The sequence below is a fragment of the Silurus meridionalis genome, chromosome 13, assembly GCF_014805685.1.
Source record: "Silurus meridionalis isolate SWU-2019-XX chromosome 13, ASM1480568v1, whole genome shotgun sequence".
Lineage (NCBI taxonomy): Eukaryota > Metazoa > Chordata > Actinopteri > Siluriformes > Siluridae > Silurus > Silurus meridionalis.
In genome coordinates this window covers 25,149,847-25,177,737 of record NC_060896.1, presented here as the reverse complement: position 1 = coordinate 25,177,737, position 27,891 = coordinate 25,149,847, and the positions used below count along the sequence as shown (strand labels likewise).

At 37.8% G+C, this 27,891-nt stretch overlaps 1 long non-coding RNA gene across 1 annotated transcript; it reads right to left on the bottom strand.

Annotated features, from left to right (window-relative positions):
* Positions 1-11,985: 11,985 nt before the first annotated feature.
* On the bottom strand, positions 11,986-26,897 carry LOC124395807. Its single transcript, XR_006927681.1, has 3 exons — positions 26,630-26,897; positions 22,642-22,697; positions 11,986-13,300 (listed from the first exon to the last, which is right to left on the bottom strand). It is a non-coding gene; the product is annotated as an uncharacterized LOC124395807 (long non-coding RNA).
* Positions 26,898-27,891: the final 994 nt, after the last annotated feature.

The following is a 27,891-nucleotide window of genomic DNA, read 5'->3' as shown; positions in this document are numbered from 1 at the left end:
TTTTTGTTTCCTCCTTTTCTCAATATCGCATTTGCTTTCTCCACTAGATGGCAGTAGAGGCTCAATTAGGAGAACCCTGGTTTAAAACGAATTGGTTGCTGTTTGTGATTCGCTCATTTCTCGGACGGAATCAAGATGAAATGGGATGCAAAGAAAAGGAAAACGAGGATGGAAATAACTAAAGCAACCATATTTAACTCCAGGATCAGTCCAGATGAGATCCTGCTTATTGCATATGCTCATGTCCGTTTCTAGACTTTTTCTTGGCTTTTATTTGTAGAAAGCTGGACTCCGAGTGCAGGATCAGTAGTGTTACAGAACCCTTTGAGCACTGAGGGTTAAGGGCCTGGCTCCTAAGAGTGGGCACAAGAGTGGCAGCTTGGTGATGCCGGGCCTTGAATCCTTGACTTTCCTATCAGTATCCCAGAATCTCAACCACTGAGCTACTGGTTCCTGAGCTATTAGTCCATTAAAGCTGTTCTAAAGGAGGAGTTTAATTCTGTTCTGCTGCTGTGATTTATTTATTAACAAAACAGGAGATTTGGCTCTCAATTAATATCCATTAATGTCAGGATGTGAAAAAATGTGATTGTAAAACTGGAAGCATTGCTGACTTGAATCTCTGGATTCCTGGTTCAACCCTGAGCTTGGGTAATGTGAAATTATTCATCCTGGTTCTCCTGTTTACTCCATCTTTCCAAGAACATGCTTGTAGATTAGAGCTGAATGTGTGCACAGTGTCCAGAGTTCCCTGGATGGGATCGGACTCCACTATGACCATGACCTGGAAACGGAATTTGGTGGAGATGAAGCTTAAATAATCATGATGGACCAAAATTTGCAGGAATGGTAGAATGGAATTAGGATGGATGTCTGAGATAACAGAAATGTCCTCTGTTGGTCATGTTGCTTCTGCATGGAAAAATATTTTTGAAAAGAAAAATGCTCTGATCGTCGTAAAGGTTCACGGCGCTTCTCGGGATAAGGAATGTTTCTGGATTGAACTGTGTGTATTTATGCACTTGTGAAGGCGAAATACACCAGCGAACAGTGCTCTCGTAGAGACACTCCAAAACAGCAGCCATTACAGAATGAAAAAATTCAATGCTTCTAATGCAGAATCTAATCTAATGCAGAATGATTGTGAAGGTGATTGTCAACTGTATATTCAGGGTTTGTATAATTTGATACTTACCTCAGGGCACCACACGGAACAGGTTAATCACAATCAAACCAAATAATTTTTACTGTTCCAAATCATTAAAACACATGGTAGCTTGCATGCCTGTATCACCGTGCTTTACACATGCTTTGGATCATGAATAGTTTCACGTGACTCATATCTTCTACATGATCTAATGACCCAGAAACTCGCAGCTGGCTGAGAAGCAACTGAGCAATAAACTGTCCCACTTGTGCTATGTTTATAAAAAAAAATATATATATATATATATATATGGACCTTATAACATGCTGTGATATGAAGAAAACCAAAAAAACCACCACCTGTGAAACTTTACTGCGACTCAACACAAAAATACATCATATGGACAGAAGTATCGAGACACCTGACTTTTTCCAGCCATATGTGGTTCTTTCCCAAACTGTTCCAACAAAGCTGAAGGCACACGTGTGTACAGGAAGTCTATGGGTGTGGCAGCATTACATTTTCCCTTCCCTTGAATCAGGAGACCCAAACTTGCTCTGGCATGACCATGCGGTTGTACCCAAAGTATCCATGTGGGATACGCTTTACGTGAGATCTCCTGTTATAAAGCTCTGATCTCAACCCTGTTGAACATCTCTGGGATGATTTGGAACACTGATCACACCCCAGGCCTCCTCACCTACATCAGTATCTGACTTTATGAAGACCCTTGGGTCTCCGTGAGCACACTCCAAAATCCAGTGGAACACTGGAGCTCATTGTAAGAGCAAATGGGGACTAAACGTGTTCAACATGACTATGCACATACGCAATATAGGCGAAAGTGTGCGGACACCTGGTCATAAGTGTGGTATGTGCTTTTTTTGCTTTTAGAATTCCCTGTCTGTGTTTTCTTTTTTCTTTTTTTTTTCCCCCATTAGTATAAAATGTCTAATGTAGTTTGAAAAACTCTGGACCTGCTTGATGTAACACTGAGGCTTGAAACTAATCCTCCTGCTTCTTTGTAATGGACCTACTTGCATGTTCAATTCCCCTTCCTGAAATATTACCCGCATTTCACACAACATTCTGTATGTTTTCATCCTCTGATCATTTTTACGTCGGAATATCTGAGCAAATGCTGAGACAGATGGTTTCCTTTACCACCACTTCCAATTCCAAACCCTTGAGGAACCCTTTCATGATGGAGCATATTGTTCATCCTACCTCTGTACAAACCCGACTACTGTTACACTCTTATTCATCAAAATTCCACTATACAGAAGGCAGAGGATGATTACTTCCCTTGTGACCCTGGTTCCTCTCAAGGTTTCCCCTTATTTTGAAATCTAGAAGAATTTTTCTGTGGTTGCCATATCACTTAAAAGTGGTCTAGATTTAGATTTAAAAATAAGTGTCCCTAGTTTAATCTCTGTTAGTTACTATAGCTGGTTTCACATTTTTGTTCCATGTCTGTTATTTTACTTTGGATTCTTCAGTTTTCTCTCAAAAACATGCCCCAATTGTGAGGAAGTGTGTGAATAACCCATTTAGGGTCTAATCCAGTCTCACACTCAGTATTCTGTTCCAAAGCTGAATGAACAATGAAGGAAATGTATGTATATATGTATGTATGTATATGTGTATGAAGCAAGCAGGAAAACATCGGTCCCTGAGCAGATGCCACAGGCTCAGAGGAGACACTGAGAGTACATTTGAGATCATAAAACATTGATCGTGTTAATTGTATTTCTGAGCCTCAAATCTTGTAAGTGAGACAAACAGACATGTTGCATCGCCACTGTCAGAGGGAGTGCAGCGAGTTTGGAGTGGCTCTCCACAGAGCTGCATAAAGAGGTTAATTGCTAATTATCGAGATTAGCCCGGTCTATGGCCTAGACAGTTGTGCTGATGGCGGCCATTATTGACCGCTGGCAGGAAAAGTAAAGAGTCTTCATTAAAAGCCTGAGACTCATCTTAATTTCTAAAAGCATGTCTTGGGGTTTTATAATTTAATCCTCTTTGTGGGTGGGATGCAAATAGGAGGCCAACGAGTCGAGTTTCTCCGATGACAGAATGTTCCTGAAACAAAAATACACAGGATCTAAATTCTGCTGATCTATAAGTAAGAAATAAAATGCTCGGGATGTGCCGTTATTAAAAAGTAATGTGGTAGAGGCAGGATGTGTCGAATCATTTTCCATAACAGCAGGTCGGACGGAAGTTCTGGATACAATTCAAATGACTCATTCACATAAAATCGTCCGTAAAGGCCTTTATCATTATCTAAGACTAATACAAATCGAAGAAGATATTTCTGCAGCATTTATGAAAGGAGTCTCCAGTGTTTGGTGCTTTGTAATTATACAGTTAATTATACAGTAAATATACTATACTATTAAACTTATTCATTTCAAGACAAAAAATAGATAACATCGTTTTGTAGATAATCCACCTCTTTTTTTCTTTTCCTTCTCCTAAAGATTTTCCTTAATCCGGTCAGATGTTACAGCTTTCCCTTTTCTCCCAGCTTTTGCAAAATTCTGAATCTGGACACTTCTAAATAATTAAAAATGCAATCACTAAAAACATTGATAAGTACGTTTATGTGGCGCATGTTCGTATGAAAGCTGTTACAGTGACACAAATATTTTAAAATTTACATCGAAATAAACCTGAATCACAGTCAAAGCTACTGTTATGGACATTTAACCAACACCTACTGCCCCAAACTCGTTTGCTCCAGGAGCACTGCTTAGTATCAGCGAGGCCGGTCGCAGAGATTACATTATCACACAATGAGGACTTGATGGCTCAGACTGCGATGACTCAGATCCTGCTTTTCTGTATTGAATATCATCAAATTCAATTGGGGTGTGAGACACAGACTCGAACAGGACACAGCAGATTGTGAAAAGTAACATTAGCTTTTCTATTGTCCAAACTGGCTAGCTATATATATATATATATATAATATATATTCAGGGATTCAAGCAAATGGTTAACGCTTCACAGGAGATGAAGTCTAGATAAATATTGTGTGTGTATATATATACATATACATATGCATATGTGAACATGTGCATATATGTAAATACACAATATTTATCCAGACTTCATCTCCTGTGAAGCGATAACCATTTGCTTGAATCCCTCCCGAATATTAATTCACTTTCCAAGTGATTGTAATCACTAAGTTACTGCTGGTTGACTGCTGTAGAAGTAATGAATAAAAGCTTTAGCATATCAGTTCCTGTTTGTTCTCGGGTTCCGTAGGAAAATATTTTGACGCCCTAGGACAAGATGAGAAGAATAAATTTCACTTTCATTCTCTCTCTGATAAAATGTAATGGCATGAACATGGACACATCCCATGAACCGAAAAAACAGACTTTCCATTGTTTTCATTGGTTTTTCATATGGTGACAGGGTATGAACAGGAATTAATTTAGCATTTATGGAAGGAGTCTCCAGTGTTAGGTGTTTGTTACAGGTTTTATTTTGGTGTATTTACATCACAAGAGAGGAAACGATGACAATAATGGCTGCTATGAATCACAAGTCAGAACAGGAACCTAGTTTGGTGAAATTCCACAGAATTTCATTTGTTATTGTTAGGAAATGTGATCAATGGCTAATTTCTGTCGCATAAGAATAACAAAACACCCCGTCAATGTGAATTTTCCTTTAACGGTACGCCTTCTATCACAAAATACATACACATTTTAAAGTACTTAGCATTGTACAGTATATTTAGTATAACTAGTATTACTTGAATGAAAGTACTTGCCAAGTTTTAATTCCTGGGTACAAACCATCACCCAAACAGCCAAATATAAAAAAATGTTTAAGTTCTTAACAAATTATCAGTCAGAAAATGAATAAGAATTGAACAAACACTCTTTTGAGAGCTTCTGTACCACCGTTGGCTCAGTTATGTTTTCTGGAGTTTACTGTTTGGGGGAAAACTAGGAACAGGAAAATGTACTATTATATAAGTATTAAAGTATAATGACATTTACGGCATTTGGCAGATGCCATAATCCAGATGCACCTGAAGGATTAAGGGCCTTGCTGAAGGGCCCATCAGTTTCAGCTTGTTGGTGCTGGGATTTGAACTCATGACCTTCCAATCTCTTAACCCCTGAGATACATAAATATCTATCTAATCTAATCTGATTAAATTCTTGCTCATTTCCTGACCAGTGATTTGTTCAGTTTTTTGAGTATACACTAAGTAATACAGAAAAAAAAAAGAGAACGCTCTGTAGAACAGGTGTTACCCATAAGGCAATTGTCCTTGTCGGAGAATCATCATTATGAGAACGGGCAACATTCATCATCAGTAAACACCTTTATCTTAAATCAGGACATGCTGGATCCGGAGTCGATCCCGGTAACACTGGGCATATGGTGGGAAAATCCAGCAACACTGTATTCACACACTCATTCACTCCTAGGAGCGATTTAGCGCCACCAGTCTGCCTTAGTGAACGTTTTGAACAGTGGACGGAAACCAAAACAATTTGAAAGAAACCCATTAGAAAATAGAGAACACAAAGAATCCAAGCCTTCACACTAAATTTGTGAGGCAGCCATAAAACCCATTGCACCAGCATGCCACACAACATCAAGCAGTGATTCAATATACAATTTGTAAAAATGATTTTGTAATTTTATTTAGTAACCTTATTAAAAAGGTACTGACTAAAATGGTTCAGTTTAAATGAACTAGAATCGAATTGCTGCATTTTATATGTATACATAATACAGAAAATCAGACAAAAAAAAAAATCCAATTTAGCAGCCAAAAACGAACGGTGTGTTTTTACAGGAAGTCCTGCCTGGCTCATTGAGGCTAATTGCTACATTGTGCTTGCTCACTGACAAATAGCTAACTGCTCCGCTAGCTTTTTTTTTTTTTTAATACAAGTGCTTTTTCACGAAGGAACCTCATTTCGCCACCGTACAAATACGCAAATCAGCGCTTCCACAACCATGTAATTGCAGGATGCAGCGTATACAGAATGACCTTCGCAGTCATTTTGGCGTGTTGCTTTTTTCATAAATTTGCTTTAAATGTATTCACGGCTCGCCACCCCGAGCTCTGCAGTGTCATGAGCAGGAGATAGCATGCATATATTACTGTAAAAAGGCCAGGTTGGCAATTCAATTTTTCCGGCTTGGCAGTCAGTGTAAATATTAATGGGGTCTCAATCTGTATTTCAATGCGTGTTTAGAGCGCTGAGAAGTTTTAAGCAGATCTCTTACTCCAGTGGGTTTCTTCAATCGACGTCTGACTGCTGTGACCGGGGATGAATATTAAACTAGAACGATGTGGGAACGCATGACAGGGACTATAGAAGAGGACAAAAGAAGCATTTACTACCTTAACAGTAATATGGCTTTATCTCTGACGTCATTCTTTCCGAATCTGTGACTGTTACTGGATCGCACAAGGACACTTGGATGAGCGCATTTATGTTGCACGCTTTTCATAGGATTACCCCCACCCCACCCCCCACACCCCCCCACACACACACACCGGTTCCATCATAGCTTTACCGGTAATTGTATTAATGGTGCTCATTTCATCTCCCTCATCCTCTTTCTTGTCTACACAACTCCCCTATTTATGTTCCCTCTGTGTGGAAATCAAATATAGTTAATGGAAGCGATGTGGTACAAATGTGATCAAATATTGATACCGTGAGTATGTGTGTGTCCTGCAAATAAAAAAAAAATACACACACACACAACCTGCTACTATAAAGGTAGTGGGTTAGATGGCACAGTTTGTGCTGTTATCACGACCCGAGAGACTTGAAAGCAGATCGTGTTTTCATTTTACGACTGCTCACTACCCACAATGCATCTCGGGTTTCAGTGCAAATGGGCAGGAATCTGAGAGGCATTGGTGAGACCGAGACCGCAAGATTACAACAAAGGGTGCAAAAACAAAAAAGAGAAAGGGCGGAAAAGGTGTAGAGGGCTTAGAGGGCATGGAGGAAGGATGAAAGGACAGAAGTGTGCTGTGGATTGAATGTGGTGTTTTAAAGGTGCAATGGGTGAATTTAAACAAATCCTTACTTGTACAAATAACTTGGTAAAACCGAATAAAACAATGGATTTAACCATTGACGTTGGCAAGGGTTGTTGAGAAAAAACGTTTCCAAACATATACTTGTGTTTGGAAACGCCATCTGTCAATCATTTTAGAGTCACTCGCCATTGATGTTGGAGGTGGGGTTTGTGTGAACATGACTGGGAATCACTCAAATATTGAGCTGTTGAACTGTTTGAGACCTAATTTTGAAGACAAATCTTATCGATTGCACCTTCAAGTCTCGAACAGCAGTTTAGTCCGTAGTTGTGGGAACAAAGTTCATATTAATGCATTCATTCCGATATAGTTTCTAAAGTAACTCTGTGTTTATATATATATATATATATATATATATATATATATATATATATATATATATATATATATATATATTATACATACACACTGAAAAATAACTTTTAATCACTAAATACTTGGTTTGAACCATGTCTCAAATCAAGCACCAAAATCCGCAATGATGCACAGGTGCGGCAATTAAAACTGTCCGTGTGGAAACAAAGTTCCATTTGTTGTCTTGATGATTTACATAATTGAAAACATCATAACTATTTTAAAACATTCACAAGCATATTTTGTCCTAATGCTCTATGTTAAATTTCACTAATAATAGATATACATTTGCAATTAATCGCAATCAAATATCGTTATCGATTGACGGTTTTAATATTTTTATATATTTTTTTTTATGTACAGTATATATTGACAAATTTGACTTGTTTGGGCTACAAATCATGACTGCAATCCGTTAATCATGCACAGTGTGTGTTAATTTTCCTTCTTTGCATCAATATCAGTTTCTAACCATAAAACTGGCCTGAACTGGAACCAGCAAGACACTCTACCTGATACACATAGACCAGTGTCATGCCAGTACTATTTGTATATATCATTCTTTGCATTAAGCTAAACACAATAAATATAATGACAAAAAAAAAATTCTTCTCTTTTAAAAAATTAAATACAAACAAAAATGTTGCATTAAACAAGGATTCAGACCCGGAACGGAGTTTACATGCATCCTGTTTGGGTTAATTATGTTGTCATTGCTCTTGAGTTTCAACAGAGTCCACCTGGACATGAACCAGGCACACAAAACAATTCAAAGTGCATTTCAGACCAAAAAAACAAACCATGAACTTCAAGGAATTCTCTGTAAACATCAAGACAAATCTGTCTAAATCCGACAGTTACCAGGGATCAATCATTGTGAAATGGAAAAATTTTGTATCACAAGGACTAGCTGGCCACTCTAGGAGAGCTTTAGAAGTCCTCAACAGAGATGGGTGAACATGCCAGAAAGATAGCCATCTTAGAAAAACTCTATCAATCAGGCATTTATGGTAGAGTGGCTAAACAGAAGCCACTCCTGGATAAAAAGCATATGCACGCACTTAAACGACTCTGAGAGCATGAGGAAAAAGATTCTCTTATCTGATAAGACAAAAATTCATTTCCTTTGGCTAGACTCCAAATGCTATGTCTGGTAAAAAAAAAAAAAAACAGAAATAGAGCAAAGGATGAATGCAGCAAAATACAGTAAAGTGCTTGATGAGAAATTGTTCCAGAGTGTCCAGTCAAGAGTCAAGAGTCAAGAAGCTTTTATTGTCATTTCAAACATACCGTATATAACTGACGCATTACACAGTGAAATGAAACAACATTTCTCCTGAACCCTGGTGCTACATACAACAGCAATCACAGAAAACAAAAAACTAAGGACTAGTAAGTGTCCTCACCACATGCTTGTGAGTGCACATAACATCAGGTTGTGTCGAAGGTTCAGCACGACAACCTACAGCACACTCAAGGCATAATACTTTAGGCTAATTCAGCTTGTGATGACTTACCAAAAAGAATGGCAGAAATGTCCAAATCCAGGTTTTTAACCTAAAAAACTTTACCCTTCTTCTTCAAAATCCAAAATCTAGTCTAAGTACCTATCTAATAATTTTAGTTTACAATTTAGCCTAACAAGTGTCTTTTACACTGTTGCTGTAATGGCAGTTTAGGTCTAATTGTATTTTATCTTCTAATTGTATTGTGTTCCATTAAATCCAAACGATGGTAACATTAGAAGAAAACCAACCCTGATTCAGTAAACGATAGCCATGATTCAGTGTGCACTACTTTAATCTCTCTCTCTATCTCTCTCTCTCTCTCTCTCTCTCTCTCTCTCTCTCTCTCTCTCTCTCTCTCTGTCTGTCTGTCTGTCTGTCTGTCACACAAGACTCAGCTCCATCTCATTCCCCTCATCAGGAGACAGCATTTGCACATTAACAATAAATAATGAGCAAATCCATTACAGTCTGTGCATATAGATAGCCTACTTAATAGCCCAATGGTCATTAGCATACCCTGTAGGGAATTGTGGGTAATTACAGAACTGTAGCGAGATGAGAGGGTGGTATTCCGACTTGTCCGGCATTCACGTGCATTTCAAAACACGCTCGTTCGTTATCTTCCATGTTATTTTCCCACCACTTGGAAATTCAAATCAGTTCCCCTGATGTCGCTCATGCGTCTCGTGTTTACACGCTCCATCCCCTGTGCTGAAAACTAGTAGAGGTGATACGTGCCAACAAACTTGTCCTTAATGATAAAATGATCAGAAAGGATGAGTACTTCATTTAATGGTACGAAAAGCTGAAACCGCATGTAAAAGTGCTCTCGTAATTCTATAAAAAACTAAAAACCTCACCAGATTCATAGGTATTTTTTTAAGCTGTATTGCTGAGAGATTATTTTACTTATTCCCATCACACTTCATAATGACAGAAGGTGGACACTGCTTACAAAGCGTTTGGCTTTTATGATTAGTTTACAGCTTTACAGCTTATCCAGTGCTTGAGGTAGGAACCGTGGCAGCAGGTGTCCTGGATCAACCCGAGCTGAGTAAACCGGCACTCAGCTAATTATCCCAATCACTGTGAGCCACTCGTAAAGTGTGAGATAAATTAAACACTGCGAAATAAATTAAAACACAGGGGACGTTTATGGTCTATCCATCATGGCCAATGATTTTTTTGCGCTGACGGCAGATTCTGGGTAATCCTATTCATCTGCTTCTGTAAGAGCTGGACTGTAACACTCATACAAGTTACAGCTGGAGATGCTCAAATACAATACCAACCACTTTCTACCAATTTGGTTAGTTTCCCATTCTGACTAATTAGCTATTACACTTTAACGTCACATCTTATTAAAAACAAAAACGAATAAAAGAAACGGATCAACTGTAATTAATAATTCAACTACAATGGCTCAGGATCGGATGTTGCATGAACAGTTTTGCATTTAAGCGCCTATCACTAACACTTCAACAATGATGGAACTGTAATGAATGGACGTTTAATGCCACCGAGATGAGGATTGGTTTCCCTTTTGAGTCTGGTTCCTCTCAAGGTTTCTTTCTCATGCCATCTGAAGGAGTTTTTCTTTTCCATTATCGCCACTGGCTCACTCATTTATTATCTTTATTATCTCTGTGAAGCTACTTTGAGACAATGTCCATTGTTAAATGCACTATACAAATAAAACACAGGCATTAATGTACTGTTTCCTCCATTTGCTTCTATCTACTGGACCAGCCTCCAGTCTTTAGTTAGAGCATGTTAGATGAGAAGGTCTGACAAAGGTGCTGAGTGGGAGTGAGTTCAGGTTCTCCACAAGTCACGCAAGTTCCCTCAAATTAACCCTGACCAACCGAGAAGGTCACATTGTGCACTGCATGATCACTGCATAGGTACGTTTGGGTGCTTCTACTTTTTACAGTAGATTTTAAATCTTTAATTTTTATTTTACTTAAGTATGTTTTTCTGAAGTATTGAACTTAACTACATTTTAATTTATATTAAACAAAAAATCAAAGAGGAAAAATATTGCGCCCCGGAAACTAATGCACTGTTTGCTTGATGGGCGGAGAACAAACATGCTAAACTCATAAGAAAGAAAGATGGAGACAAACACCAGTGATGCAGACCAGCCGAACGCAAAAACGAAAGTTCGTCGAAAATGTTGCTCAATGCGTGCGCTCACTGTCTAAATTCTGAATTTACACTTGTGATTTCTCTCATTATCATAATTAACATTATAACTGGAGATGCATTGCTGGAAAAGTGCATAACTCACATTAAAAACAATTCACGGACTGTAGTGTTTTTTTTAACCAATTCTTTTTAAATTTTTGTTATTGAACAAAATTATTATAATTATTATTATTTTATTTTTTTATTAAATAAAAATACTGGCATTGGTACCAAGATTATTGATCAATTTCAGTGCCCATCTGTATCCTACACATGGGTGTGATGGTCAAGTGTCCACAACCTGTTGGCCATATTGTGTAAGTCTCAGAAATTTAAGCTGTAAGTGACATTAGACTTGCAGTATTTATACTTTTTGCTTGAGAACATGCATGAACTCATACATGAGTGAAAGTATAGATATCTTACTACAAACTTCATTACGTTAAAAGTTTAGAGTATCTGATCCGAACAGTACTTGAGTATTTGACTCATATTGAACGTAAACTCAAGATGCATTAATCCTCAACACCAAAACAGGTGAATGAAAAGCCAAGAACAGTTCATTTGTGAGGTTTTATTTCCAAAAAAATAAATCAAATTGTGCACCTCAACACTGCATTTACCAACACAACAGCCTCTTCAACATGCCAGAATGAAACGAAAATCAGTAACAAAAAAAAAAAGTAGTAAATCTTTTAAAAAGGAATTTAACAAATAAAATGACTATCATGTCACAAAGTAGAAGAACCATTGGAATTCGAAGGACAAATTAAATGTGAGTAAATATCAACTTTTCTGCAGAATAAATAAGCATGTAATTGGTAATGGTCATTTTCAATCAAAATATAGTGTAAAGAGTAAAAAGTACATATATTCAATCATAAATGTCGGTAAATAAAAGTTGCTTATATCTTTGATACTTATTAAAGATAGAAAGTGGCCAAAAAAAGTACTCAAATACTTCACACCACTGATGTGTTTTAGTAATAATTATGAAATGCTTATTGAAGAAGGCTTCAGTGCAGCAGAGAGGAAGAAACCCCCCAGATTTCCCAGACTGAAGCTCAATAAAGCACATTTATAAATATGAAGCCTATAGCGTGTATTTTTCTTTATGTGGCAGGCAGATACTTTATGAAAACTTGCCCTCTTCCCAAGTCTGGTTTAGGCCTGTAATTGCATTTCAGTATTCCATGAATGCAACCTACTGCTGAAAATGAAATGCCATGGAATTCTTGCTTTGTATTTCTTAAACATGTAAGGAAAAGCAGCACCATCTGTGTGACGTGTTTCACATTCCTCCTCTGGTGTGACTGCTTTTCTGTCTGGCACAGAATTTTCCTCCCTACAAGGCAGCTGAAGACACACCTGGAGGAAAATGTTAACTGCCTTTTTTGTATACCTGAACAGAAACCCATGATTTGCTACGGTCTCTGTGATTGATTAATAAGACCAAGTACATTCCTACTATCTGAAAAGAACACAAAAGCACTTATGGATTCCGGGGAATGTGTCTGTGGTATCATCACGATTCAATCTCAGGAAATTTGAATGCTCTTAGTTATGCCACTCGGGAACTTTTTTGGAGATATTATTTGAAACAAAATAATTTTGGCCTGAAATTCTCTCATTATACTCGTTTTTGTGATTATTAATCCAGAACAATGGAGTTTTCTTCATATGGAAATCTAAAGCAGAGCGCTTTGTGTGGTTTGTTATAAGGAGTTGTCATGGTTTTTGCATTGTTCTTAAAATATACTTTGAGATGATTCAAAGTTAAGTGTGACCTCATGGTCATTTTATTAGACAGCAAGGAAACAATAAACACCAGGCTGTTACATTTAAATGCAAATTTCTTAACTGTCAACAGGACGGGGAGAAATATATTTTTATTCCATTAAGATATGAAATTTTCCATTTTAAAACCTGAGATAGGATAAGACACCCTGGGGGGCATTTTCACGTCAGACTTCACTTGCTGAAGGTCACAGATGAAGGTACCTGCCGAGAAGGTAGAAAAGAGAATGACTCACAGAACGAATTTATAAATGAATTCATGAATTTTTCATTGATTTATTATTGAAAAACAAAATTTCATTTATGTTTATGGAATTTGGCAGACACCCTTATCTAGAGCAAATTTCATTTATCTCATTTAAATAACTATGCAGTAGATGGTTAAGGGCCTTGCTCAAGGGCCCAGCAGTGGCAGCTTGACGTCAAGTGTCTTAACCAATGAGTTACCACTACCTAATTCTTCAATTTCATTGGTTTCAAATTCAAGTCTGAAATTGTTGCATTTGCTTATCACATATAGCACAAGATCATTTAGAACTTAAGAAACATTATAACTTTAAAACACATGTTTTTCATATATTAATATAAGCATATAATAAGGAAAACATCAACTGAATTTGACAAATATTCAATGTTTTAAATCTTTTTCCAGTCCCTTTGTTTCTCTCTCTTTTTTTTTCTAAATAAATAATAAAACTGTTCTGTCTGAAAGGTATTTAGGAACTGACATGTTTTCATTTTATTATAAAAATAATAATAATTATACAATTTTTATTATCAACTCCAAAACTCTTACAAACCATATGAAAATGCCAGTTTCACAGTAAAAATTAGGGAAAAAATTAAATTTTTCTGTTTTCGAATGTGAACAAATGTGAACCTTGATTATATGAGTTTAAAGAAATAAAATATAAATAAATAAATCTAAATTAAATTAAATCGGACAAATACAACAAACCATTTAATTAGGTCCATAGAAATGCCACCATAATAAAGTAGGTGATTTAGAATTGGATGGGATAATCTTGTTAAAACAAAAACTGGAGTGGGAAATTAAGCCTAAAAAAAAGTGGAGAAAAGTATAAATGAAGCTCTGATTAATACTATCCATGCATTTGATTATTAAGCCCCTTTACACCCACACACTATAACATTAATGCTGCTGTGACTGAGCTGCATTACTGGGCAGTTTGGTGCTTTATTACTGTTGAGTTCTTATTTTCTTGTTTTCTGCTCTCTGTGACCTTCGCCTTTTATGGTGTTTTGTAGGTGTCAAAAGTAAACCAGTTCTGTTGTAGACACGCTCAGGAATTCATGGCCAATTGATATATCTTAACAGACAATATGTAAAATAGAAAATAGAGTAAAAGTTTTGTAAATCTGGCTGGGTTTTTTTTGTTAAATGAAAGTTTGATACATGAGGCAATTTTAAGCCGCAAAAGAACTTCGTCCTTTCATATCTTGTTTATGGAGTCTGGTATAGAATGTGTCTGTTGCAAATAATGCAACCCAGAGATAAGAAAGGAAGTAAGGAGACATGACAGAATCGTAATAGACTCAATGCTTGCATGTTTGTCTGTCCTAAGGGTATAAAAAGTACCGCTTACATTATGTGGGTCTATGGTTCAGAAGGCACAACAATCCATACTACATTATATATAATGTATAACATATTATAATGTATAAATAAATGACTAAATCATTGTTTTATAACCCACTTAAAGACACACTTTTCACCTCATTTTTGCATAACCATACACCCACTCACTCCCTACTGATCCTTAACGTAAAGTTGACGTTGTGTTTGTTCGTTCTGTCATCGGTGTATTGAAGCTCCTGGTGTGTCAGCATTGACAAGTCTCTGAAAGCAAGATACATTAAAACCTCCTGCCCTTGAGGGCTTCTCTTAGACGTATGCTTGTCGATGCTTGATGTTAGAACAAATTCTAGAAAAATATATATTTCAACACTCAGGGCTGTCTGTGGAAACTGCACAGTGCCAAACACTTAAGTTCAATCTTTCACACATTCCTTTAAAGCAATCCTACACATGCTTACTGAATTTCGATCTGTAGCACAGATGTGCTTCAATGATAAAGGGAATTCACTTTTTTCTAACCAGGTTCAGAAATACGTGCGTGGATAGAAACTTACCTGCAGACAAACGTTACTGGGAATAAAAATTGGCCTCAGAGAATGTCAATTTGTACTGCACTGCTTTACATTACCAGGTACCTTCTGTTCATCTCGGTCGTTTCCTTTAGGCTGCAGTGTTGTCTAACTGATCAGCTGTTCACGGTCTTCTTTACAAGCCAGCGTTTAATTTGAGTACAAAAGGTTTACTTTGGGCAGTTATATTACAGTACACCATCCTGCCTGCTGCAAGTTTATACCCAGAGCTTCTCGACTTTATGTGTCAAATCTTGTAAATAAAGGCTTAGAAATGGGCTGCAAAACAGGGCTGAGAAGAAATATAAAGCTGGAGATCATAGTGTGGAAACATTTTTTTATGGACACCTGACTTACACACTCGGATGTGCTTTCCAGATTTTACTACTATAATAACTCCCACTTTTCTGGGAAGTTTTTTAGGAACTTTTCTGGAGTGTTCCAGGTGGTGTTCAGTGTCATTTTTCTGGTCCTTCAGTTTTGATGAAGAAATACTGTAATGTCACATCATACAAAGACTTTCTGTACAATTGTGTGCTTCAGACTGGTAAAGAAGTAATTTTCTTTGCATATCCCAGTTTGTTCAGAACCTGGGGTCAGAGACGATACAGAGCCCCTGGAGTATAGAGGGTTAAGAGCCTTGCTCAAGGACCCAAAAGTGGCAGCTTGGTGATACCAGGGCTTGAACCCCCAACCTTCCATTCAGTGACCCAAAGCCTTAACCACTGAGATACTAGTCTTTGTTATGTATTAGTGGTGTTGTAATTGTTGCATTAATAAAATGCTACAATCTGTATCCGCTAATAGTGTAAATTTATTTTATTTATTGTATTTATGGTATTGTATTTTTTAGGTGAGCAAAGTCCACCGGAACAGGAAGATTTTCTCGTACATAATTGATCTCTTAAGATGTGTGTAGGACTGCATGCAGCACTTGTTCATACCTGCCTATACAATATTTTCTATTTCCAAAAAATGACTAGTTCAAACCACCATGGCCCTGATAAGGCAGTTAAAGAGAAACGGTGGTGAACGAAGTGCACAAATTATGTACTTGAGTTAAAGTAGAGACACGTAAAATATATATAATCGACTTATAAGCCAAAAGTGAAAGTGCCCCATTAAACTTTCACTTGAGTAAAATTACCAAAGTGTTTGCCTTCAAATGTACTTACTGTAAGTATCCAAAGTGCTATGATTTATTATGCCTATATTGTTCTATTATCGTTTTTGTCAAGACTCTTTGCTTAATTACCTCAGTTTATGTGACATGACTCTAATGCCACTCTTAGCGCACCAATCTATTCAAAGAAAGATCCCAATGAGTCAAAAACAAATTGATATCTAATAAAATTATCATGAGCCCAAAGCCTTCTTTTCAACTACTTCAAAAATATCATGCAAATAAAATAAGGCCACTGGTGTTGTGGCAAGTTCGAGTCAGGAGTTTCCTCCATCATATATTTCTCTTTTAAAATGTTTTGCTTGCTGTTGAAGTAGATACCACCAAGTGACAATCAAAACAAGTTTTCATCCATTTATAAATAGGAAGGAATGACTGATTCAGCAAAATGTAGCTGAGTAAAAAGTAAGACTTTGTAAATGTAGTGAAGTTAATTTAAAAGTCTCCTGAATTGGAAATACTTTAGTAACGTACAATTACTAAAGTCAGCATTCACATTCATCCCACATTCAGTGTTCAGTAGAGATGAGATCAGAGCTCTATAGCAGGCCACTCAAGATCTTCCTCTCCAAAGCATGTAAACCAGATCTTCAAGGAGCTCACTTTGTGCACATAGGCACTCCCATGCTGGAACAAGTTTGGGTTTCCGAGTTCAAGTGAATACAAAATTGTATTACAGCGCATTATAAGACGTCCTGCTTTAGGGTAACAGTTTGGAAAAGAACCACATATAGCAGGAAGATCAGCTGACCCAATAATCATATAGTGTATGTATCCTGGAAATAATCGGACCAAGAAATTATACAGAACAGCTGTAATTAAACATACTGCACTCTTTGCAAATCAATTGTCCTGAATCAACGACCAATCACAGCATGACTTTCATAGGCTCCCACTTTCTATTTTTCCTTTGGCAGCCACTGGAGCATACACGTGCCATCCACCCTGCTGAAGATATATACCCTGTAGAGAAAGAAAAAGAGAAATAGCCTGCAGTGTTCCCTCCTGTGGGGAGATAGATAGCGCCTGTACTTCTTGCTGATGAACCCTATTGTAAAGGGGTGGGGTGAGGTGGAGTGGGGTGGGGTGTGGGTCTATACTTAATAGGATCACTTCAAAAGCACCAACGATACTCTATCAGCCGTCCTCCGCTAAGAAGAAGGTCAGAAGGACTGCAAGGCGCAATGAAATTCCTGATGGATGATCTAAAGGCGCACAGATCGCATTGTTCCCTGGATGTCTCCTGACAAGTCCATTTGGAGGCATAAAATTCATATGAATGTGGAAATTAGGTGTCAGGGTAAAAAATATGATGTGACACATGAAGTGCAAACAAAGATAAGAAAAAAGAAAATCAAGGAACAATCCCCAAACAGGCTCAACTCAGGTGAATATTTTAAGCAGGAAGCAATTGCTTTTTATGTAAGTTGAGCTCCATTTGCCAGTAATACCTGTGGGATTTATTTTGATGAAAGATCAGAAGGAATGAAGCAGCAAGGTACAAAACACAACAGTAACACAAAACCTTCAGTGCATGTGAAATGTGTTTAGGGAACAGTCGGGGGTTCAGCAATACATTCATCAGGTGCTCAAAAATGCGTACACAGATGCGTGTAGTTTCTGATAAATTCTTGTGTACTTCCATATCCAGACCTTACAATGGGGTTGCCAGGTTAGTCCAAATCAATTCAATACTAATCACTTTATTGGAGTGGCAAAGATGGTGGCAGCAGATAATGAACCAGTACAGACAGTTTTTTCCATGCAACCGTCACCCCACTAAACTCCCACTACACCACTGGGACACTAATGTCTCACTGATGCTTTATGGCTTTGACTACCTTTAACCATCATACAGTTCTGCTCCAGCCTGTACTCAGGGGAAGTGGTAGCTTAGTGGGTAAAGCTCTGGGTTGCTGATCTGAAGGTCGAGGATAAGAGCAAAAGCTGCCACTCTTGGGCCCTTGAGCAAGGTCCTTACCATTCTGTCCTCTAGGGGCACTATATCATGCCTGACCCTGCACTCTGACCCTAGCTTCCAAACATTGATGGGATATACGAAGAAAACATTTCTATGGAAAGAAACAGCAGGTATTTATGGACACCAAAGACAACTGGCTGCAAGATTATTTCACCAGCTCTTCACATCCCTAAGATTTTTCTTGCCATTCTTCCTGCTGTAGTTAACAGTTCCTAACCCCTGTTTCTGATCCCTATTCTGTCCTGTCTCCCTAGTTATCTGTCTGTTGGTTTGTGTTTTTGCTCTGCGCTTTATTGTTCTGTATGCCAGTATTTGGAATTTAGGACTGTTTTTGGTTTCTGATTTCGGTTCTCCCTGCATTGCTCTGTTTGCCTGCTATCGGATCTAGGACTGTGGTTTATTTTTGGACTGTGTTTTTTTCCCATGCTTGATTACTTTACTCGTCAAAGACTGTTTATTTATTCTCTAGTCTGCGTCCTGCATTTGGGGGTCTTGCCGGTCACACCCCTGACAAGAAATTTCTATGTGTTGAAATGTACATGTGACAAATAAAGCCTCTATACATTCACTACTATCTTATAATATTGTACATTCTTAGCATTTCTTAATTTATCTGTGTATATCTGTATACTATATTTGTATACACTGTGTTATCTTGTACATACACTATATGGACAAAAGTATTGGGACACCTGTCCTTTCCTGCCATATGTGGTTCTTCTCCAAACTGTTACCACAACACTGGAGGCACACAATTGAATAGGTCGTCTTTGGATGCAGTATAATAAAATAAAAATCCAAACCTGTTCCAGCGTGGCATGGCTTTACATGGTTCTGAGAGGAAGATCTTGAGTGACCATCTCTGATCTCAACAATAACGAATACCTCTGGGATGAATTGGAATGCTGACGGCACCGTTACAAGCACACTCAAGTAATTTAACGATATGAAGATTTACTTTGAAATATATGAATGTACAGATGTTAAACTTCATTGAAAAATCCTCTCTAAGCATGTATAACACCTTTATGCACTCTTGGCATCTGAACAGTTAATTTCTTCAAACATTGCTAAAAGACTTTGCCATGCCTCTTGTAAAACTTGCCAAATATCCAGTTCTTGACCAGTTGGAGATTTCTTCCAAACCTTGTTATACATTTTATCCGATAGCAGTTCAATAGGATTTTGGTGCTGTGACTGGGCAGGTCATTCCAAATAATAATAACACTTTAGTTGACTGTTAATAACATTCTTAATAACATTTACATTAACCCTCTTAATAACATTTTCACAGCTTGGACCTATGATTTGGGTCTTTGTCTTGCTGTATGGTGAAGATGGTTCCAATGAGCCTCAGCCCTGACAAGTAATATATGTATTTAAATTTTAGCTCCTAACATCAAATATCTGTACAATTACAAGAAAACTGACCTAAAGCAAAGCCAGCATGTCTACACAATATAACTAAAACACTGTACGTGATTTGAGGCAGATATTTGCGCAAAAGCTTTTGAAGGGAATCAAGCTTCCTGTTACTTGTTAGCTATATTAGCCTAGCAGTAGTATTGCAGGACTAAAGAAGCAAACATTGAACACAGAATCTGTGCAAAGTACAAGAGTGTGAGGACAAATATAGGATGACAAATCAAGACTTTGCCTCCGTAGTGGTTCTGAATCATAGAATGACTAAACCCAAAGCTAATGGAGCTAGGCAGGATAGTCTCTGGCTAAATCCCACATGGTCAAGACATTTTCCAGACATACCCTCAAAGGATTGCGCTAATATTATAGAAAACAACGCTGCACAGGTGTTTGTGTCCATTTTCCCTGTGTCTTACTTTCTCCTTCTATTTCATTTTCTCAGAACCAAGGTTTCCCTGTCAGCAAAAGTGGACTTCATTAAGATAAATTAGGGCTCTTCGTCACCTTCTGCACTCCCACCTCTCATTTTTTTTGTTCCCTCAGCCCTTCATTACCGGATATTAGGGCACTTTCTCTCTTCCCCTCCTCATAATGGATCTTCAAATAGCCTCCATTTCTTTTCTCCCCCCCCTCACAGTTACTCTCACCTTAAACCTTAACTCTCCCTAAACACTTCACCAGTCTGTGATCTGTTCTTCAATATGTCTGTCCATCTGTTTTTCACTGTTTATTCACTTTCTCTCACATTTAATCCTCACATTTCATGATTTCAATATTGACAGAAAAAAAAAATTCTTTTCGTGGACAGCTTGAACAGACATCTAGGAGAAATTGAAGATATTATGGAGTAATGTTTACAAGTCATGATGCAAGTCCATAGGAATTTAGGTTAGCATTGATGCTACACATAAAAAAAAAAAAAAACTATTGTTTTAGCTTTGTGAACACTGATAATAATACATTATCAATAGAACTGAGTGAAATGTTGATATTTCCTATAGCTATTCCCTATAGTTTGACAGTTTTCAATAGTTAATAGTTATAAAAACTTACCAGCTACTTGTCTCTACATAGACTCTAGCCGTTGGCTAGTTTCATGCCAATTGTTTATCTTTCCTAGCAACAGTGTTCTCACAACATTAATAAACAAGACTTCCAGAAATACAGCTAATAATATGTTTGGTATCATATTTCGAACTGGAACGTATATTGTGGTTGGTATGTCAATATAAGACACTCAAGATTTTGGCTTGTTTTTTTTTTACTTTCCATTTCCAGTCTTCATTATAAACTGTCTACAATCCATCGTTTGTTCACTGTGAAATACTAGTAAACAGATCTATGAAAACTTCTGGGAAATCGCTGTCATTTCCTTACTACCTAAGTGTTTTTCCACTTGCATTAGACCTGAAGAAAAACAATATCCCCCCTTTAAATCATTTAAAAATGGAATAGCGATCGATCCGTGAGCACCTACAGCCTTGCAGGTGGAAATCTTTCGTCTCGGGTCTTGTACAGTAAGTCATGCCGCAAGCTGGAGTTAGCGGATTTGCTGTCGGGTGGGATTAGACGGCAGACAGCCTTTCAATTAGCTATATTTCGCATGTCACTTTACATCAGGGCCAGTGAAGGCAGCATATGTGTGCTTGAGAGAATGAAATAAATAAACACACAGGGTCTGACAAACATGCACAAACTATCACACTGACAGAAGAACTGATACTGGTTCTGTTAGTGACCTCAGGGGCATACTAGGGTGCAAAATATATCTCACACATACCCCTTTTCAGTGGGCAAGGGAAACTCTAAAGCACCTCAAATCTGTTTAGTACAATTTTCTTCTGTTTCAAAGACTGAAGTTTTTTGTTATTATTTATTTCAGTAATCATTTTTAAATCCCTACACATTCCTACTTATATGTGAATCCAGCATGAAAATAATTCATGTTGCTTGAGTCTTTATCTGTTCTTGGTTCTAAAGCCGCACAACTAAGCAGTTGACAATTAAGGGACTTGCTTAAGGGCCTAGCAGTGGCAGTTTGGTAGTGCTGGGATTTGAACTCAGACCTCCTGAGGAGAAATCCAATGAGTGAAACCACTGAGCTTACACTTATCTATCTATCTATCTATCTATCTATCTATCTATCTATCTATCTATCTATCTATCTATCTATCTATCTATCTATCTATCTATCTATCTATCTATCTATATGTCTGTCTGTCTGTCTGTCTGTCTGTCTGTCTGTCTGTCTGTCTGTCTGTCATAGATAGTTATTCTGAAGAAATCTCGACTAATAATTACATATAGCTACAACCCACTAAGCTTGATAGGGAAAAAACACTTTTAGGTAGCAATGATACCACCCAGTGAACCAAAGGAATGCAGTATAAATCATTATATTAGCTAGCTAATAGCTTTATTATTCACTCTACTACTTGATACTTTTGTATTCTATCAACTTTGGTAGGCAGCAACTTTAAAAACTGGCAAGTTTGCATTTTATCCTTAACATTCAATTTTCATCTATTTTCAAAATTCTGTTTTCATCTATTTTTATTGCCACTTTTGCAGTAAAAACATATAGAATGCTTATATATTATAGGTACAACTATTATTTTTTTTTATTAGTATCGTATTGTAAGGACTAATAGGGAAAGCTGCATAAATTACATAACTTTAGTTGGGGGTTTATGGGTTTTTAGGTGTGTATGATTCTTTTGTTTAAAAAGTTAGCTGATTAATTCTTCTACGTCACATTATTTCCCATTAGCTCATGCACACAAATTTTACCTGTTCTTCAAAGATGACAATGTTGGTGGTAATTGAGACTAGAATCCCATGGTGCCCTAAAATAAAAAAAAAAAAGATGAATGTTTTTTACTGATTTTGCAGATTTTTCTTTTAGTCATGTTCAGTAAACATTTTTTCAAAGGCTGACACTATAGTACACTACAGCACTACAGCATTTGCAAGCAGGTATAAGAAGAGCACATTACTGTACAGTAGGGGTGTAACGGTAAACAAAATTCATGGTTCGGAATGCATTTTTGTACGCTAGTGTCATTTTTTATTAACACAGTTTATTATTTTTAACATTTGTAAACTTGAACACTACATTTTCAAAAGTAATTTAAATAAAATGTCTGCTTGTTTAAATAATATCTAAAATAATATTTCATAATATTTAATAAAAATTCAATAGAATAAATCTAATGCAATACACTTTTTATTATATTGACTAAATTGAGTAATTAATTAAATTGATACATTACATTTATTGAATAAAATAAATTTTTTCGAAATATAGTTTACATTTGTTAGACTTCGTTTGGGTAATACATATGTGTATGTAAGTGTGTGTGTGTGTGTGTGTGTGTGTGTGTGTGTGTGTGTTACATCTAATATTACATTTTCTAAAAATACTGTATGTTCTACTTTTTTCAAGTATACTTTAATAATTGTCTTCATTCCTTCTGTCCTTAATTTACTCACTCCCTCGATATGCGGAATTGTCAGAGAAAAACAGAACACCATGAAAATTCTAACGAATCCATAGCACTAGCGTTAGCCACTAGTCACGTCCTTGTTAGCGGCTAACGCTAGCGCTATGGATTCTTTAACGTTTTCATGAATGTGCCAAACAAATCTTATTTCCAGTACGGACTGAGTAGCCACAGTGACACTGCGCTAACTCTAGTTTCTGATGTTGTTGGGTATGTTGTCAAGTTTAATAATAATAACTTAAAAAATGCGTTTTTAAGTACAAGGCGGAGACTAAACAAATTTGCTTTATCGTTGTCAGAGGTGCCACGGCTTCATTGTTTCATATTTATCAAAATAGTTTTGAAAAAACTTACGACTAAATATAGAAGATTGATACAATCAAGGTAAATCTGGGATTGACCAGATTTTCTGTTGGAGCAGGAAGGATGGGTTTAAAATCTTTTAAGAATGCATGGATTATAATACACACCCCTAGTCGGTACTGACAGAGATGTGCCAGAAAGCACAGAAATTTATTCTGAAATGGAAATTCTATATTCCAGGAAGTATTATCTGATTCTTACAGATAAAAATAAATTATGGCAATAATAATATAATCCTGGAAAAAGCCATTTTGTCCTCTTCAGGTTGTAATGGCATCATGCTGGTTGACTGATCTCTGATTCTTTGAGTGGGCTTTTATGTCCGATTAAAAACCCTGATGTCATGACTGTTTGGACAGGCATTGATGTTAATAGGGCCTGGTGATATTACAGCGGAGAGCAATGCACAATATCAGTCAGTCAGGCATTCCACCTGCCAATGAATACATTACAGCATTTCTCTCCCTCTTTCACTTACCCACCATCTGTGGTAATAAAGCTTCTCCTTGGTCCGATCAATAAATGCCCTTGGCTTTGCTGCTTAGCTTTGATAATGTATCCCTATTGTCTCTCTAGCCACGTCTGCGTGAATACGCACGTCCCTGTTTTCTGTTTTCAGACTTCAGCGTCGATTACTGATGAGCGTCCGATTATTAGCATTGCGACGAAAATTCGCAGATGAATGTCTTAGTGTCATTTTTACTCGAGCCAGGACAGGAACGACATAAAACACAGAACCGTTTTCTATATTTCAATTGGACTGTACAGTTTTGCACTGTGGATTTTGGGAAAAACGACTTTTCTGCCATCCCTCCATCTCTTGTTCAATCCCCTTGGGGAGCTCTGGCTCTCGTAACTCTTGGAGCCCATCCTCCAGCCCTGGCGTATAAAATCGATTACTCTCCTCGCAGTCTAATCTTAAAAGTCACTTTGGGATTAACAACACGGAGAGAGCAGGCAGCCCCAAACTCTAAATTGATTCTGAAAGTGTTACAGCGTGACTTTGCTGTGTCTCGGAGGAGGGAGAAACGACAGAGCTAGTATATGATGACTTACACCAGGTTGAGAAGGTTCTATCTCTCTCTCTCTCTCTCTCTCTCTCTCTCTCTCACTCTCTCTCTCTTTCTCTTGAGGAGGAAAACATAGTTAGGAGAATTTAAAGCACTGGACCAGACCACCAAGCCTGAGGTCCTGTCTCACCTCATTGATTGTACTGTTGACCTACTTAATGCTCCTGTTTACCACTGTGTGCCTCCAGCAACCAAAATAGATGCAGGAGAAAAAGAGAAGATAGAGTGACAGAAGGCACAGCACTGAATTCTAATGGCCAAACGGTGTGTGGAGCTGGGAATTCTCACATGGATGGGGAAATTCGACAAAATTATATACAGCATGTAACACGAATGGGGGTGAAGGTCCTGCCCTGGCGGCTGGAAGGTTGTGAGTTGAAATCCCTGATGTGTCAAAGAGCCAGAGTTGAGAACCACGAACAAATTACCTTAACCCTGACCTGCTCTGCTACATGATCCCTTGCTGGAATTGCCTGCTTACTTATTTAGATGTTTTACATGAAAATGGCTGCCAAATAAAACAATATATGGAGATATAAAATTATTTTGGAGAATCGAATCATTTACGTTTGTACATTTATGACATTTGGCAGACGTCCTTATCTAGAGCGACGTACATTTATCTTATTCATACAACAGAATAGCTATGGGGTAATGGGCCTTGTTTAGGGGACCACGAGTGGCACTTTGGTGGGGCTCAGATTTGAACTCATGACATTCAGATCCAAAATCCAATGCTTAAACATTAAACTACCAACTCCCCCAAAGCTCAATTCAAAGCTTCAACTTCTTTCTACTAAACTTTGCTAAGTTCTCTTTATTTTTCTCCTTTCTTCTAGTCCACCACCACTTCTACATTCCTATAATAGGAATATATATAATAATTACATTAGATCGTATTACACCACAAATAAAATTTGAATAATTAGTTAGCTAATTAGCTTGTTCCAAAAGATAGCTAGTTAGGAAAGTAAAACTAGCTAGCTACCTAAGTTTGTAGATAATTTGCTATGTTTTGTATATTATGGGTATATGGGTGCGCTTTATAGTCCAAAAATGACGGTAATTGGAATATATCTGTAACAGTAGCCCCGATGGTCTCGTTCTCCACCCTGTCACCGATTATTTTGCTACTTTATTGTACATATGTTCTGGAATACTAAAGTCCTGTATCTTTATACACACTGTTGGAGCTCACAAAGCCGTAAAAAATGCAGTGTGTATGAAGTCGTGTGGGTTTTCCTGGTAGGTGAAGGGCTTTTCTAATGGAGACGACTCTGTCAGCTTTACTTAGCTCCACACAGAGAAATTCCTGATTACACGTGTGATTGGGGAAATGGAACGGCTGCTGGTTCACAATTCTTTCTTTCTCTCTCTCTCTCTCTCTCTCTCTCTCTCTCTCTCTCTCTCTCTCTCTCTCTCTCTCTCTCTCTCTGTCTCTTTCACACTCACTCACACATACACATACACACAAACACATTTTGTGGCCTGCTGCTCCGTATACATTGTGGCTGACATTCCATTCCACTGTTTAATCATGGTTTTATAGCCCGTCCAGCTGCCTAGATATGACTTCATAATCCTCTTTCGGTCTTTCTCACTTTTACACACACACTCTAACACTCACACACACACGCATTCATGTATGCACATGTCCTGTTCACACACACTGACTTTCCCTTCACATTCCACACATAGTTTTCATCTCAGCCAGAGCCAGTGTCACTGCTAAGTAAACCAGCAGTTCTGTCCCCTCTTGCTTGTTTATGACAGACATATCCTTCTGGCACTGTGTGTGCATGTGTGTGCGCGTGTGTGTGTGTGTGTGTGTGTGTCTCTTACCATCTGACAGCAGTCCTCCCTCCAGGTCCATCAGCCAATCAAACTGACAGACGCTTACATTTCAATCACTCTTTATCCATCTATTCTCTCTCTCTCTCTCTCTCTCTCTCTCTCTCTCTCTCTCTCTCTCTCTCTTTCTCCCTCGTTCCCGCTCTCTCCCTCTGTCTGTAGTGGGCAATCTGTCAATCCACCATCATTTTGTTGCAAGGTGTGGATATCAGCCACTTTTCACCAAGCCAATGTCTTTGGCTGTCCTTGGGCATGCACACACACACGCACACACACACACACACACACACACACAAACAGCGAGAGAGGGAGGGGCGCTTCAACAGCCGTCAGGGCTTTTAGTTTCAGAGACGACCATTTGTATTCCTCTCACACTGATGTCTTTGTGTGTGTGTTTGTCTGTGTGTGTGCGTGCATGTGCGTGTGTGAGTGTGTGTGCACATGAGTGTGTGTGCACATGTGTGTGGGTGTTTGGACGTTTTAAAGGTGCTGACCTCAAAAGCAGAGCATTCCAGTCACTTTTATCAATGACACTAAAGGAGAAATTGTGTGTGTGTGTGTGTGTGTGTGTGTCCTCCTGTAAATTGCAGTGTGACAGCAGTATTGTGAGATGGAGAACACAATGAGCAGGCATGTTAAAAAATAGTTTTTGATTAATTTAATCTCACAGAATAGTAGATGAAAATTAGATAGTTTGTGCATATGTGTGTGTGTGTGTGTGTGTGTATGTGTGTGTGTGTGTGTGTGTGTGTGTGTGTGTGTGTGTGTGTGTGTGTGTAAAATCTTTGTGTGTGTCAGTCCACTCAGTGATGCATGTATGGGATAAAATCCCAGCTGCTTGCTGTCAGTGGGTTTGCTTCCTCTCGAATCCGCATGCTGTGTATCCTGTATGTTCCAGAACAGTCAGTATGGAGTCATTAACGGGAGCTAAATTGGGCAGAAACACACAGGAGTGGAGCCGAACGCTGCTGCTTTAATATGATAGAAATGTTAATGATTTCCAAACGTAATCTTCATGCAATGTGTTTAAACGTTTGACGCAATAAATCACACAGACAAGGCAACTTCACATCACGTCACATCACACACAGCAAAGCGCTACACTAATGACTCCAGTACTCACCTTTAAACAGAATATGATTTGGGCCAGTGGTGGAAAGTTACCAAGTAAATGTAATTCGTTAATGTACTTAAGTTGCTTTTTATTGTATCTGTACTTTAATGAAGTATTTCTACTTGGGAAGATTTTTACT